General features: G+C 44.2%; 1 protein-coding gene and 1 non-coding gene across 3 annotated transcripts in view; one reads left to right on the top strand and one right to left on the bottom strand.

Moving 5' to 3' along the window:
- Window positions 1–13,187, bottom strand: part of LOC126282045 (protein goliath) — a 601,667-nt gene that overhangs the window by 333,848 nt on the left and 254,632 nt on the right. The gene's annotated exons all lie outside the window — the stretch shown is intronic.
- Window positions 7,754–7,828, top strand: Trnat-ugu (transfer RNA threonine (anticodon UGU)). Its single transcript has one exon. It is a non-coding gene; the product is annotated as a tRNA-Thr (tRNA).

Raw genomic sequence — 13,187 nt, 5'->3', positions numbered from 1 at the left:
ACCGAAGTTTAACGAGTTACTTTTAGCACTTACGTGGATGACCTCCCACTTTTCTGTATTTACGATCAACTGCCACTTTTCGCACCATTGAGATATCTTTTCTAAATCGTTTTGAAGTTTGTTTTGATATTCTGATGACTTTATTAGTCGATAAACGACAGCGTCATCTGCAAACAACCAAAGACGGCTGTTCAGATTGTCTCCCAAATCGTTTGTATAGATAAGGAACAGCAAAGGGCCTATAACACTACCTTGGGGAACGCCTGAAATCACTTCTGTTTTACTCGATGACTTTCCGTCAGTTACTACGAACTGTGACCTTTCTGACAGGAAAGCACAAATGCAGTCACATAACTGGTCGATATTCGATAAGCAAGCAATTTTACTACGAGCCGCTTGTGTGGTACAGTGTTAAAAGCTTCCCGGAAATCCAGGAATACGTAATCTATCTGAAATCCCTTGTCAATAGCACTGAGCACTTCATGTGTGATGTGTTTCACAGGAACGATGTTTCCTAAACCCATGTTGACTGTGTGTCAATATACCGTTTCCTTCGAGGTAATTGGCCGGCCGGGCGGTTGGTTGGTTTTGGGGGATTAAAGGGACCAGTCTGCTACGGTCATCGGTCCCTTGTTCCAAAATTTAAAAACACTCACAAAGAATAAAAACGGACAATGGAAAAAGGACAGACGACACAGGCCAAGAGAAACTTAGACAAAGACCAGACAAGACGAACTAAAATCACACAGTGTGTGACGGTGGTTGGCCAACCATAGAAACATAAAATGAAATGCCAACCACCCAGAAACACATTTAAAAAATCGGACTAAAACCGTAGGCCATAGACGAGAATCAACACAAAGAGACAAACACGTTAAGCGATAAAAGCCCCCTGGCCGAATAAAACGCAAAACTAAGTCCGCCATGGTAGTGTCATCAGTTAAAATTGCAGGGAGCGTATCAGGCAGCGCTACCGTCTGCCTGAGCACAGCGAAAAGGCGACACTCCAACAAAATGTGGACCACAGACAAAACGGAGCCGCAGCGACATAGTGGGGGGGGGGGGGGGGGCGGGTCGTCTCGGCGCAATAAGTGGCCGTGCGTCAGCCGAGTGTGCCCAATGCGGAGCCACCGACCGCGCCGTTATGGGCGCTACGGTCGCAGGTTCGAATCCTGCCTCGGGCATGGATGTGTGTAATGTCCTTAGGTTAGTTAGGTTTAAGTAGCTCTAAGTTCTAAGGGACTGATGACCTCAGAAGTTAAGTCCCATAGTGCTCACAAGGGAACCTCCCCATCGCACCCCACTCAGATTAAGTTATAAGTTGGCATAGTGGATAGGCCTTGAAAAACTAATATAGATCAATCGAGAAAACAGGAAGAAGTTGTGTGGAACTATGAAATAAATAAGCAAATATACAAACTGAGTAGCCCATGCGCAAGATAGGCAACATCAAGGATGATGCGAACTCAGGAGTGCCGTGGTACTGTGGTTAGCGTGTGCAACTGTGAAACGAGAGGTCCTTGGTTCAAGTCTTCCCTCGAATGAAAAGTTTACTTTTTTATTTTCGCAAAGTTATGTTCTGTCCGTTCGTTCATTGACGTCTCTGTTCACTGTAATAAGTTTAGTGTCTGTGTTTTGCCACCGCACCGCAAAACTGTGCGATTAGTAGAGGAAAGGACTTGCCTCTCCAATGGGGAACCGAAAACATTTGATCGCAAGGTCATAGGTCAACCGATTCCTCAACAGGAAAACACGTCTGATATATTCTATATGACACTGGTGACGGCATGTGCGTCACATGACAGGAATATGTCATCGACCTACCTAACTTGTACTTGTGAAAAGGTTCTTCTACCTTGCCCGATTTAGGTTTTCTTGTGGATGTGATAATCACTCCCAAAAAGTGATGAAAACATAAGAGTTTGTCACGTAAACTGCAACAAATGAATGCAAAAGTTTCACAGTCGCACAGTTTTCCCTGTGCTCGCTCAAAACATGTGTTTTTAACGTTTTCAAATTTTTCGGTTTAGGTGTAGCGTCCCTCGAAGGTAGTCTTGAACCAATGACCTCTCGCGCCACAGTTGCTCACGCTAACCACGGGACCACGGCGCTCCTGAGCTCACATCTCCTCGATATTGCCTATCATACACATGGACTACTTAGTTTGTATATTTTGCTTATTTTTTTCATAGTTCCACACAACTACTTCCTGTTTTCTCGATTGATCTATGTTCAGTTTTTCAAGGCCTATCCACTGTGCCAACATCTGAGGGGGTGCGATGGAGAGGTTCCCTTGTCAGAGCCATTTGAACCTTCGAGGTAATTCATAATGTTGGAACACAATATATGTTCTAAAATCCTGCTGCATATCGACGTTAACGATACGGGCCTGTAATTTAGTGGATTACTCCACTACAAACACCGTTACCGATTCAAAAGCTACCTATCCGGTGTGATAAAGTTAGGCCGATGTAGATTTCCGTTCCGGTTGGCCTCTGCTGGTGACTGGATAACACTTATCGGGCACCGACACAGACAAGAAAATGCTCTTTGAACAATAGCAAGAAGACGGATGGCAGCGGGGTGCGTATCTGGGCGTGGCCGTCAGCGCACCGCTTCCCGCTCAGATAGGCTGCATGCGACGCGCCGCGGTAGCGTCCTTGCGTCGGAGGCCGTCGGCCGGAAGCGAAGGAGCCGCATGCAGTAGCCGCATGGCGATCAGCTCGCGCCCCTGCTGGGACCCGGACCTGGGGGCGACGCCGGCGCATGTGAACTGTCCGATTAGGAACGTCGCCAGCCAGCCACGTGCGCACAATACCGCCACACAGCGCTCTGGGCCAAAGCAGTTCGATGGTAAACATCTACCAGGCTGGACGCATTGTCCAGAACCATTTACAGATCGTCGATTTAAAGTTCCTATGACGTTCGTTTTAACGCGATCTGTCGGTTTCAATTATTCGAGAGTTGACCATCTGGTCTTAAACTTTCTTTGCTTTTTGCGTTTAATTTGATTGGGAAACCGTTGAGATTGAACTTAACATGTGTAAGACGTGTATATTCCTATTGTCAAACCACCATTTATGAAAGATGTTCATATTTTATTAATAGGATTAAGTAGGAATAATTAATGATTGTCATGTTGGAAACAATTGTGGTAGCAGGGAATGTCTGCACCAAAGTATTGTTGACAAGAGAGACCGCAAATTGATATAATTTTTAAAATGGCGGGAGCGACCGCGTATGGATACATTTTAAGAAAAGAGCGGGAAAGACCGCGCATTGATACATTTTTGTAATGGTAGCAGGGATTGTCTGCACCAGAAAGCATTGTTGGCAGGAGAAACGGCACTTTAGCGTTCGTAGGAAGTCAGTAGTAAGCGAGATGTGAAGCGAGTCGGTAGCAGGTCTGAAGCGAGAGGCTGAGAGGAGCGGTGTGCCTGCCAGCTACTACTAGCTATGATTTACAAGAGATCATAAACGGATGTATAGAGACATCAGCTAACTATTATAATAAGAGGAACTAATATTATTGAATTAATTGCTACACCAAGAAGAAATGCAGATGATAAACGGGTATTCATTGGACAAATATATTATACTAGAACTGACATGTGATTACATTTTCACGTAATTCGGTGCATAGATCCTGAGAAATCAGTACCCAGAACAACCACTTCTGGCCGTAATAACGGCCTTCATACGCTTGGGCATTGAGTCAAACAGAGCTTGGATGGCGTGTACAGGTACAGCTGCCCATACAGCTTCAACACGATACCACAGTTAATCCAGAGTACTGACTGGCGTAGTGTGACGAGCCAGTTGCTCGGCTACCACTGACCAGGCGTTTTCAGTTGGTGAAAGATCTAGAGAATGTGCTGGGCAGGACAGCAGTCGCTCATTTTCTGTATCCAGAAAGGCCCGTACAGGACCTGCAACAAGCGGTCGTGCATTATCCTGCTGAAATGTAGGGTTTCGCAGGGGTCGAATGAAGGGTAGAGCCACGGGTCGTAACACATCTGAAATGTAACGTCCACTGTTCAAAGTGCCGTCAATGCGAACAAGAGGTGACAGAGACGTGTAACCAATGGCACCCCATGCCATCGCGCCGGGTGATACGCCAGTATGGCGATGACGAATACTCGCTTCCAATGTGCGTTCACCGCGATGTCGAGAAACACGGATGCGACCATCACGATGCTGTAAACAGAACCTGGATTCATCCGAAAAAATGACGTTTTGCCATTCGTGCACCCAGGTTCGTCGTTGAGTACACCATCGCAGGCGCTCCTGTCTGTGATGCAGCGTCAAGGGTAACCGCAGCCACGGTCTCCGAGCTGATAGTCCATGCTGCTGCAAACGTCGTCGAACTGTTCGTAAAGATGGTTGTTGTCTTGCATACGGCCCCCTCTGTTGACTGAGGGGTCGAGACGTGGCTGCACGATCCGTTACAGCCATGTGGATAAGATGCCGGTCATCTCGACTGCTAGTGATACGAGGCCGGTGCGATCCAGCACGGCGTTCCGTATTACCCTCCTGAACCCATCTATTCCATATTCTGCTAACAGTCATTGGATCTCGGCCAACACGAGCAGCAATGTCGCGATATGATAATCCGCAATCGCGTTAGGCTAAAATCCGACCTTTATCAAAGCCGGAAACGTGATGGTACGCATTTCTCCTCCTTACACGAGGCATCACAACAACGTTTCACCAGGCAACGCCGGTCAACTCCTGTGTGTGTATGTGAAATCGGTTGGAAACTTGTCATGTGAGCACTTTGCAGGTGTCTCCACCGGCGCCAACCTTGTGTGAATGCTCTGAAAAGCTAATCATCTGCCTATCACAGCATCTTCTTCCTTTCGGTTAAATTTCACGTCTGTAGCACGTCATCTTCACGGCGTATCAATTTTAATGGCCAGTGGTGTATCTGTGCGGAGGTGCCTGGATGTTACGAGGCCGATCGTGACAGTTTGTTGTCGAACACCGTCACAGGCGATGAAACAGACTCATCTCTTCGAACTGGAGTGCGATCTTCTGGTATTCTGTAGGGGTTATTGTGTTTGATGTCGTTCCTCGTGGTGCAACGATCACATCGGGAAGTGTATTGGGTTACCATCAGGAAACTGAAGAAACGACTTTTGTGTGTTCTTCGCAACCGAAATGCAAACGAACTTCTTCTCCATGATAACGCAAGGCCTCAAACAAGTGTGTACACCAGAGAGGAGGCGATAAAACTTCATTGGACTGTTCTACCTCATCTACCATACAGCCGGGATCTCACAAGTTTCGACGTCCCTCTGATCCAATAAAGGATGCACTCCACGGAAAGCAGTATGGGAATAATGGGGAGGTTATTTAATGCAGCCAGACATTTGCTCCGACGTCGATAAGCGGGCGATCAGGCCTTTCGAATAATGTGAGGAAAGGCTTCACACTTAACAGAGATTGCTGAAAAATAGGGTTTTGCAGCCGAAAGAGTGGGAAATTATAAGGTGAATTGGAATCCTGAATAAAACTAATCTGTTTTCAGAAAAAATGTATGGCTTTACTTGCTGAACGCCACTTGTGGAACTATCTTTCGGAGCAAAAATGTTGGGTACAGGCTCATGCATCCCAGCTGATCATAAAAACCTTTCCCAAAGGTGCTATAAAATGATCCTGAAGCCCCGATGTGAAATGCATGTCACCACGAGGTGACTGGTCTTCATACAAAAGCGAAAAAATATCATTATCTAAAATGCAGTTGGGCAATGGGGAAAACAATTATATCAGTCCAGAGAGACTCGCTCCGTAATAAAGATGGAATGCCTGAGAGATCCACTTTAATCTGCTCATCCACGTCGCCCAGAAGGCAGCAGACAGTGGCTGCTATGTTCATTCGTAGTGCATTGACTTCCGGACAGTTTTCGATACAATTCCATACTGTCGCCTGGTGACCAAAATACTAGCGTGAGAAATATTAAACTAGTTTTTTCGCTGGAGAGAAGAGTTACTAGCAACTAGAAAGTATGTCGTCCTTAACAGACGTAAAATTTGGCCCGGGCGTACTTCAACGGAGTGTTTTAGAACCATAACCGTTCACAATTCCGGGGGCCCCAAGACGAAAGGTCAGTACCGATTGGTATGACAGGAACGATCATACGAAGGAAAAACGCCTAGTTGAAACTTCTTTATTTAAATGAGTGTGTCTGTACTTAAATTGCAGAATGACTGAAGATGAAACTTCTACGTTATTTGATTCTGAAACAGTTGATTAACACTGAACGTTCTGAGCCTACTTTCTCTTTACTTTTTCTTGTCATGTCAACACTGACTCACAATATTCTAGCGCAACGCAATCTGACTGCTCAAAAAAATTACAACTTGACTTCAAATAATTCAAAAGAATGGCCCAGACTAAAAAGAAATCTTAACAATAACCTATACTCTTCATTAAGCACTTTCCTCACAAAAATATTCATTACGCGAACTACTGCAATACAGCGAGCGTCAATACTTTCAGATAAAAAAAAAGATTCTAACTACTAAAGCCACTAACTACTAATAGGCATGTGGCTAGCAAAGGAAAGATTTTGTTGCAAACCAAATATTTTTTTTTACCTTAATAAGGTGACATCCAGTTCAGACACGAATATAAATAGTCATTGAGAACTAGTAAAAAGGTATATAATCAAGAATAATATTCAGTCTCCAAGTCGAACATGTACAGGTCGTTAGCCTACGCTAACACTTCAACCTCTACCCTCCATCAATGCTCACTTCTCACATTTAACATCCATCACTGCTGGCAGTCCACCTCCAACTGCCCAACAGTACTTCCATCACTGCTGGCGACTAACTTCCAACTGCCCAACGCTACTGGCGATTAACTTCCAACGAGTCCAACCAGCCACAGAGTCTCTTACAAAGAAAGCGCAGTCAGATCCAATGCAAAGCGCTTCACAGCGCTGCCAACACAGAAGCAGCCCACATACATAGTAAACGAGAGCTCTAAAACGCATACCTTAAGAGCTACGAGGACTACATCTTCGAGGCCGTGAAAAACTATATTCTACTGTAAGCTCTTTGCTTCACATATGTTGACAGAGCTATGAATACTTTTTCCTCTTCGCTACTGTGAAACACACCACTTCTACTGAAGGAGCTCTTATAGCTCCTAACGTATGCACTTTAGAGCCCATGTTTACAAAGTCCTTTTTTTTCTTGTTTTGGTCCATAGTATCTAACAAAATACGGAAATCAATAAGCTAGCAGTGGAAGATGTTAGTTCCATAGTATCCAAGATGGTGGAGGGCTCATAGCTCTTAAGAGATAGGTTTTAGAGTCTACGTTTAGCAGACTTTTTGTTTCGATCGTTCTTGTCATATTCCTGAATACTGACCATTCCTCCTGGTACACCCTGTATATACCAGCGTCATATAGTTTATCATCCAACTACAGTGAAGACGCTACAAGAGAGGCATTGTGCATAACAGTGTGATTTACTATTGAAATTCCGAGGAGAGTCAAAGAGCATATTGGTTCATCCAATACGTGTATCACAATAAGACGATGTAGGTAAAACTGTAGAGATTACAGCTCTTACGAATGCTTTCCTTCAGTAGCTCTTCCTGCACATCATTCGTAACGAGTGCATCAAGGTGCTCCCCATCTATTAGGCGCACTAAGAATGTAGTGGTGTGGACATGTTGGGAATGTGGGTCACATGGTGAGCGTGCAAGGGATAACTCCCTGCAGGCGCGCTATCCTCTGTGCCCTCGGTGGCTCAGATGGATAGAGCGTCTGCCATGTAAGCAGGAGATCCCAGGTTCGAGTCCCGGTCGGGGCACACATTTTCAACATGTCCCCAGTGAAGTATATCAACACCTCTTTGCAGCTAGGGTGCCCATTTAATTATCATTTCATTCTAGCAAAAGCTGCAGGGTCATCAACGGTAACTGTTCTTTCCGGAACAGATACTACAGTCATATATAAATCCAGCGTCGTTAGTCGGCCCCAATTTCGTAGGTTTCTTTACAAGGACGATTCTACCCTTTTAATTGATAGCGAGGCTGTCAAGGTGAACTTCACGTCCTCGCTGGGAGCTTTAACAGCCTGGCCTTACGATCTGATAAGTGTGATAGTCGCTGTCACCTTGAGTGAGGTCCGGTAAAGGCGAGAGTTCAGGAATGCTGCCTCAAAAGCGCAGAGTGTCTACTGCCACCTGCTCTCTGAGTCGTCCGGGAAGTCTCGCAGATCCATGCCCATTTATACCCTCCAATCAGCATGGGCCATTTGTTTGTGCGAATGATGTCAACGGTGTGGAACGCGACCGGTTCTCAGGCTGCTCACAGAGCAATGTCGGATCAACAACAACTGCGCTGCCAAGTCGTTTGCTGCCAATGAAACTCTGAACAGAAATGTGTCACATGGTTACTGAATAAACTTCGAAAGTAGTCTCATTTTCTGTCTTTGAATTTTTGTAGGTGGAATGGCCTCAGTCTGGTCGTACTTCTATTCACTTCGACTTTGACTAGCTCATTGGTAGATAGGCACAAGAGCGTGATGTGAATTAAACGACAAACTAGGATACTTTACTTCCTGCTATTTATTACCGATGCTAATATTATTGATCACAAAAGGTCATGGTTAAGCTTATATGCAAAATAAGATACGAAGTCACACTGATCATTATTTTCCCGCGTGTGTAACCGACTCATAGCTTGTCACTGCGTTACTCGTTTACACAACACTGCAAGAGGAACCATCGTTCTCTTACTGACATCCAAGAATTCGATATTGCCCTCCCGAAAATGATCTGCTGTCTGATGTGGATGAAGCAGGTATATATCCTTTTCCAATAATAGGAGAACCACATTAAATTCAGCTGACGCACCAAAAGTCTACATCTGCATCCACATCAGTACTTTACAATTCACAATTAAGTTCCTGGCAGAAGGGTCAGGGAACTAGCTTCAAACTTGTCTCTATCGTTCCAGTCTCGAACAGCGCGCGAGAAAAACGAACCCCTAAATCTTTCTGTGCGAGCTCTGATTTCTCTTATTATATTATGATGATCATTCCTTCGAATGTAGGTGGGAACCAACAAAGTATTTTCTCTGAGGAGAAAGTTTGTGATTGAAATTTCAAGAGAAGATCCTGCCGCAACGAAAAACGCATTTGTTTTAATCATTGCCACCCCAATTCGCGTATCACTTCCGTGGCGTTCTTACCGCTATTTCGCGATAATACAAAACGAGCTGAATTTCTTTGAACTTTTCCGATGTCCTCCGTCAATCATATCTGATGCAGATCCCACACCGCGCAGCAATACTGCAGGACGAACAAGCGTAGAGTCAGCGGTCTCTTTGGTAGACCTTTTGCATTTTCTAAGTGTTCTAACAATAAATCGCAGTCTTTGGTTTGCTTTACCCACAACATTATTTATGTGGTTGTTCCAGTTTAAGTTATTCGTAATTGTAATCCCTAAGTACTTAGTTGAATTCACAGCCTTTGGATTGGTGCGACTTATCTCGTAACCGAAATATGGCGGATGCCTTTTAGTAGACATGTGGATGACTTCACACTTCTCATTATTTAGAGTCAATTGCACTTTTCGCCCCTATATATGTAGTGTATAACACATTTTGTAATTGGTTTTGATAATGTGATGACTTTACAAAACAGTAAAAAGCAGCATAATCTGCAAACACACGAATCCAGTAGCATAACTGAGGCGATATTCCGTAGTCACGCAATTTTATCAGAAGCCTTCTGGAAACCTAAAAGTATGGAATAAGTCTGTCGTCCCCTTTCATAGACCTCAATAATTCGTCAGAATAAAGAGCTAGTTATGCTTCACAGCAACGATATTTTCTGAATCGGTGTTGGCTGTTTGTCAATGAATTGCTTTCTTAGATATAATTCATAATTTTAGAACTCAGTATATGTCCTAAAATCCTACTGCCAATCATGGTTAGTGGTTTGGGTATATATTCTTAGCCGATTATTCCTATTACCAGTCTTGAGTATTGGTACGACCTGTGCAACTTTCCAATCTTTCGGTAGCGACTAGCGAGCTGTTGTATATGACTGCTAAGTATCGAGTTATTGTATCAGCATACTTTGTGAGGAACCTAACTGGTCACAATCTGGACTGGAGCCTTGCCTTTATGAAGTGATGTAAGTTCCTTCGCTATAATGAGGATATCTGCGTCTAAGTTACTCATGTTGGTAGTTGTTCTTGATTGGAGTTGTGCAATATTTACTTCGTCTTCTGTGGTGAAACAATTTCGAAAAACCGTGTTCAGTAACTCTACTTTAGTGGCATTGTGTCTTTTCCTTGTGTACTTTACATACGACCAGAATCTCTTTGGATCTTCTGCCAGATTTCGAGACGAGTTTCGTTGTGAACACTTTTGTTGCATTGAAGCTCGTGCTAAATTTCAAGTTCCTGTAAAACTTCGTCAGGGGATTTCTGCGTTCTTTTAAATTTGGCACGCTCTTTTTTCATTGCTTTTGCAACAGTGTTCTGATATATTTTGTGTACCATCGGGGATTAGTACCGTATCTTATTAATTCATTTGGTATATATTACTAGACTGCCGTCGATGCCATTTCTTTGAATTTAAATCACGTCTGGTCAAAGCTTACACAGTGCAACTGGAAGGCGTGGAGACTCTCTTAGAAACACATCAAGTGAATTTTTATCTTGTTTCTGAACGGATATATTTTGCGTTTATTTTTGGTAGATTTGGTTGTTACGGTACTCAGTTCTGTTACAAAGACCTTTTGGTCACTAATTCCTATATGCAAAATGACTCTTCCTATAATATTGGGGACACCAAATTAAACTGACGGAGTTGATAACATTTTATGGTCTGTGGTTCGACGCAGTACATACAATTCGGTACTAGATAGCTTGTAACTTCACTAACTTTGCCACTTACGAAACAGAATGAGAGAAGGCCACAACACGATGAGGCGTATGAACAAGTTAGGGTGCAATTAATGATAAGAATGTGAACTGCAAATATAAAATTCTTCATTCTTTTGAGAAAGGTCATTTTGAGGTGTTTCACTATATTTGCCGATTTGGGCTATGAAAATGCACACAAGGTAGCCTACTTTGCATAATTCTAGTGGGTAACGCATAATACGAGAGAAATGTAACTTGTACAACAAAGCGCTGAATGTAGTTCATGTTGGAAACTCATATTACGCCTATAAATTTCTGAATATATGATATTAGAGCCTGTTTTACATGTTCTTGTTACAAGTAAGCGCAAACAGATTTACTACAGGTAGAATGCTAAGTTAGTTGCGGGGGACTCATATGCATAGCCGGGGAGTAGCCTCACAAGTCTTTCTAACGCATTTACTCTGAGAATCAGTCTACGAGGTCTGTTCAGGAAATTCTGAAACCTTGTCGACAAAGCTTTTTCACGCTTACTTTTTCTCATTGCGCATGGTCTCCTTCGAAATACTCTCCTACAAAACTGATAAACCGCTCCCAATGCCGTTTGCATTTCCAGGAAGCAGCCTTCGTACGCCTCTTGCTGGATCGTGCGAAGCGCAGTCTGCAAATATTCCTTTATCCGGTCTATCGTTGATACGCTTCGTCCTTTCATCGGGGTTTCAACATTGTAAATAAAGGCAGTCAGCCGGGGCCAGGTCTGGAGAGTAAGGAGGGTGCGGCAAACAGTGATTTCGTTTTCTGTGCAATAGTCACGCACCAACAGGGATGAAAGTGCGGCTGTGTTATCGCGATGCAAGAGCCATGAATTGTCTCGCCATACTTCAGGCCGTTTGCTTCTCCCATTTTCTAGCAGGCGTCCCAACACGTCCCGACATCACCATCGATTAACAGTTTGTCGCTGTGACAATAATTTCGGTGACGTTCCTGACGTGAGCATCGTCTGTAGGCGTCGTTAACGAGGGTCATCTTGAACTTCCGTCCGGCCATTTTAAAACCGTGTTAACGTAAGGCCGAGTACGGCTTAAGCTCTCATCACCGGAGCATTCCTGCACCATGTGATGTGTCTCTATAAAGGTTTTCTTGAGTTTCACGCAAAATTTAATGCAGACGCGTTGATTATTTACCCTCTCAAAAATTGCACTGTTCCACACAACGTTTCACTTAATTCAACACTCAAGAACAACTGACAGACATACAACAATGAAACTCCCTGCAATTACTCATTAAACATAGGCGTGTGCAGTGATGCCAATCGCATTTCGCTCCAACACACCAGTGGTGCAAATGTTCCGGAAGTTTTGGACAGACCTCATATACACTACTGATCATTAAAATTGCTACACCACGAAGATGACGTCCTACAGACGCGAAATTTAACCGACAGGCAGAAGATGCTGTTATATACAATGATTCACACAAGGTTGGCGCCGGTGGCGACACCTACAACGTGCTGACATGCGGAAAGATTTCAACCGATTTCTCATACACAAACGGGCAGTTGACCGGCGTTGCCTGGTGAAACGTTGTTGTGATGCTTCGTGTAACAAGGAGAAATGCGTACCATCGCGTTTCCGACTTTGATAAAGGTCGGATTGTAGCTTATCGCGATTGCGGTTTATCGTATCGCAACTTAGCTGTTCGCGTCGATCGAGATCCAATGACTGTTAGCAGAATATGGAATCTGTGGGTTCAGGAGGGTAATACGGAACGCCGTGATGGATCCCAACAGCCTCGTATCACTAGCAGTACAGATGACAGGTATCTTATCCGGCTGTAACGGATCGTGCAGCCACGTCTCGATCCCTGAGTCAACAGATGGGGACGTTTGCAACGCAACAACCATCTGCACGAACAGTTCGATGACGTTTGCAGCAGCATCGACTATCAGCTCGGAGATCACGGCTGCGAAGGTGTACTCCACGACGAACCTGGGTGCACGAATGGCTAAACGTCATTTTTTCGGATGAATCCAGGTTCTGTTTACAGCATCATGATGGTTTTATCCGTGTTTGACGACACCGCAGTGAACTCACATTGGAAGCGCGTATCCGTCATAGCCTTACTGGCGTATCACCCGGCGTGATGGTATGGGGTTCCATTGGTTACACGTCTCTGTCACTTCTTGTTCGCATTGACGCCCCTTTGAACAATGGACGTTACATTTCAGATGTGTTACAACCCGTGGCTACACCCTACATTCGATACCTGCGAAATCCTACATTTCATCAGG

Source organism: Schistocerca gregaria, chromosome 7, assembly GCF_023897955.1.
Source record: "Schistocerca gregaria isolate iqSchGreg1 chromosome 7, iqSchGreg1.2, whole genome shotgun sequence".
In the NCBI taxonomy this organism is placed as follows: domain Eukaryota; kingdom Metazoa; phylum Arthropoda; class Insecta; order Orthoptera; family Acrididae; genus Schistocerca; species Schistocerca gregaria.
This window is presented reverse-complemented; position numbering and strand designations above follow the sequence as displayed.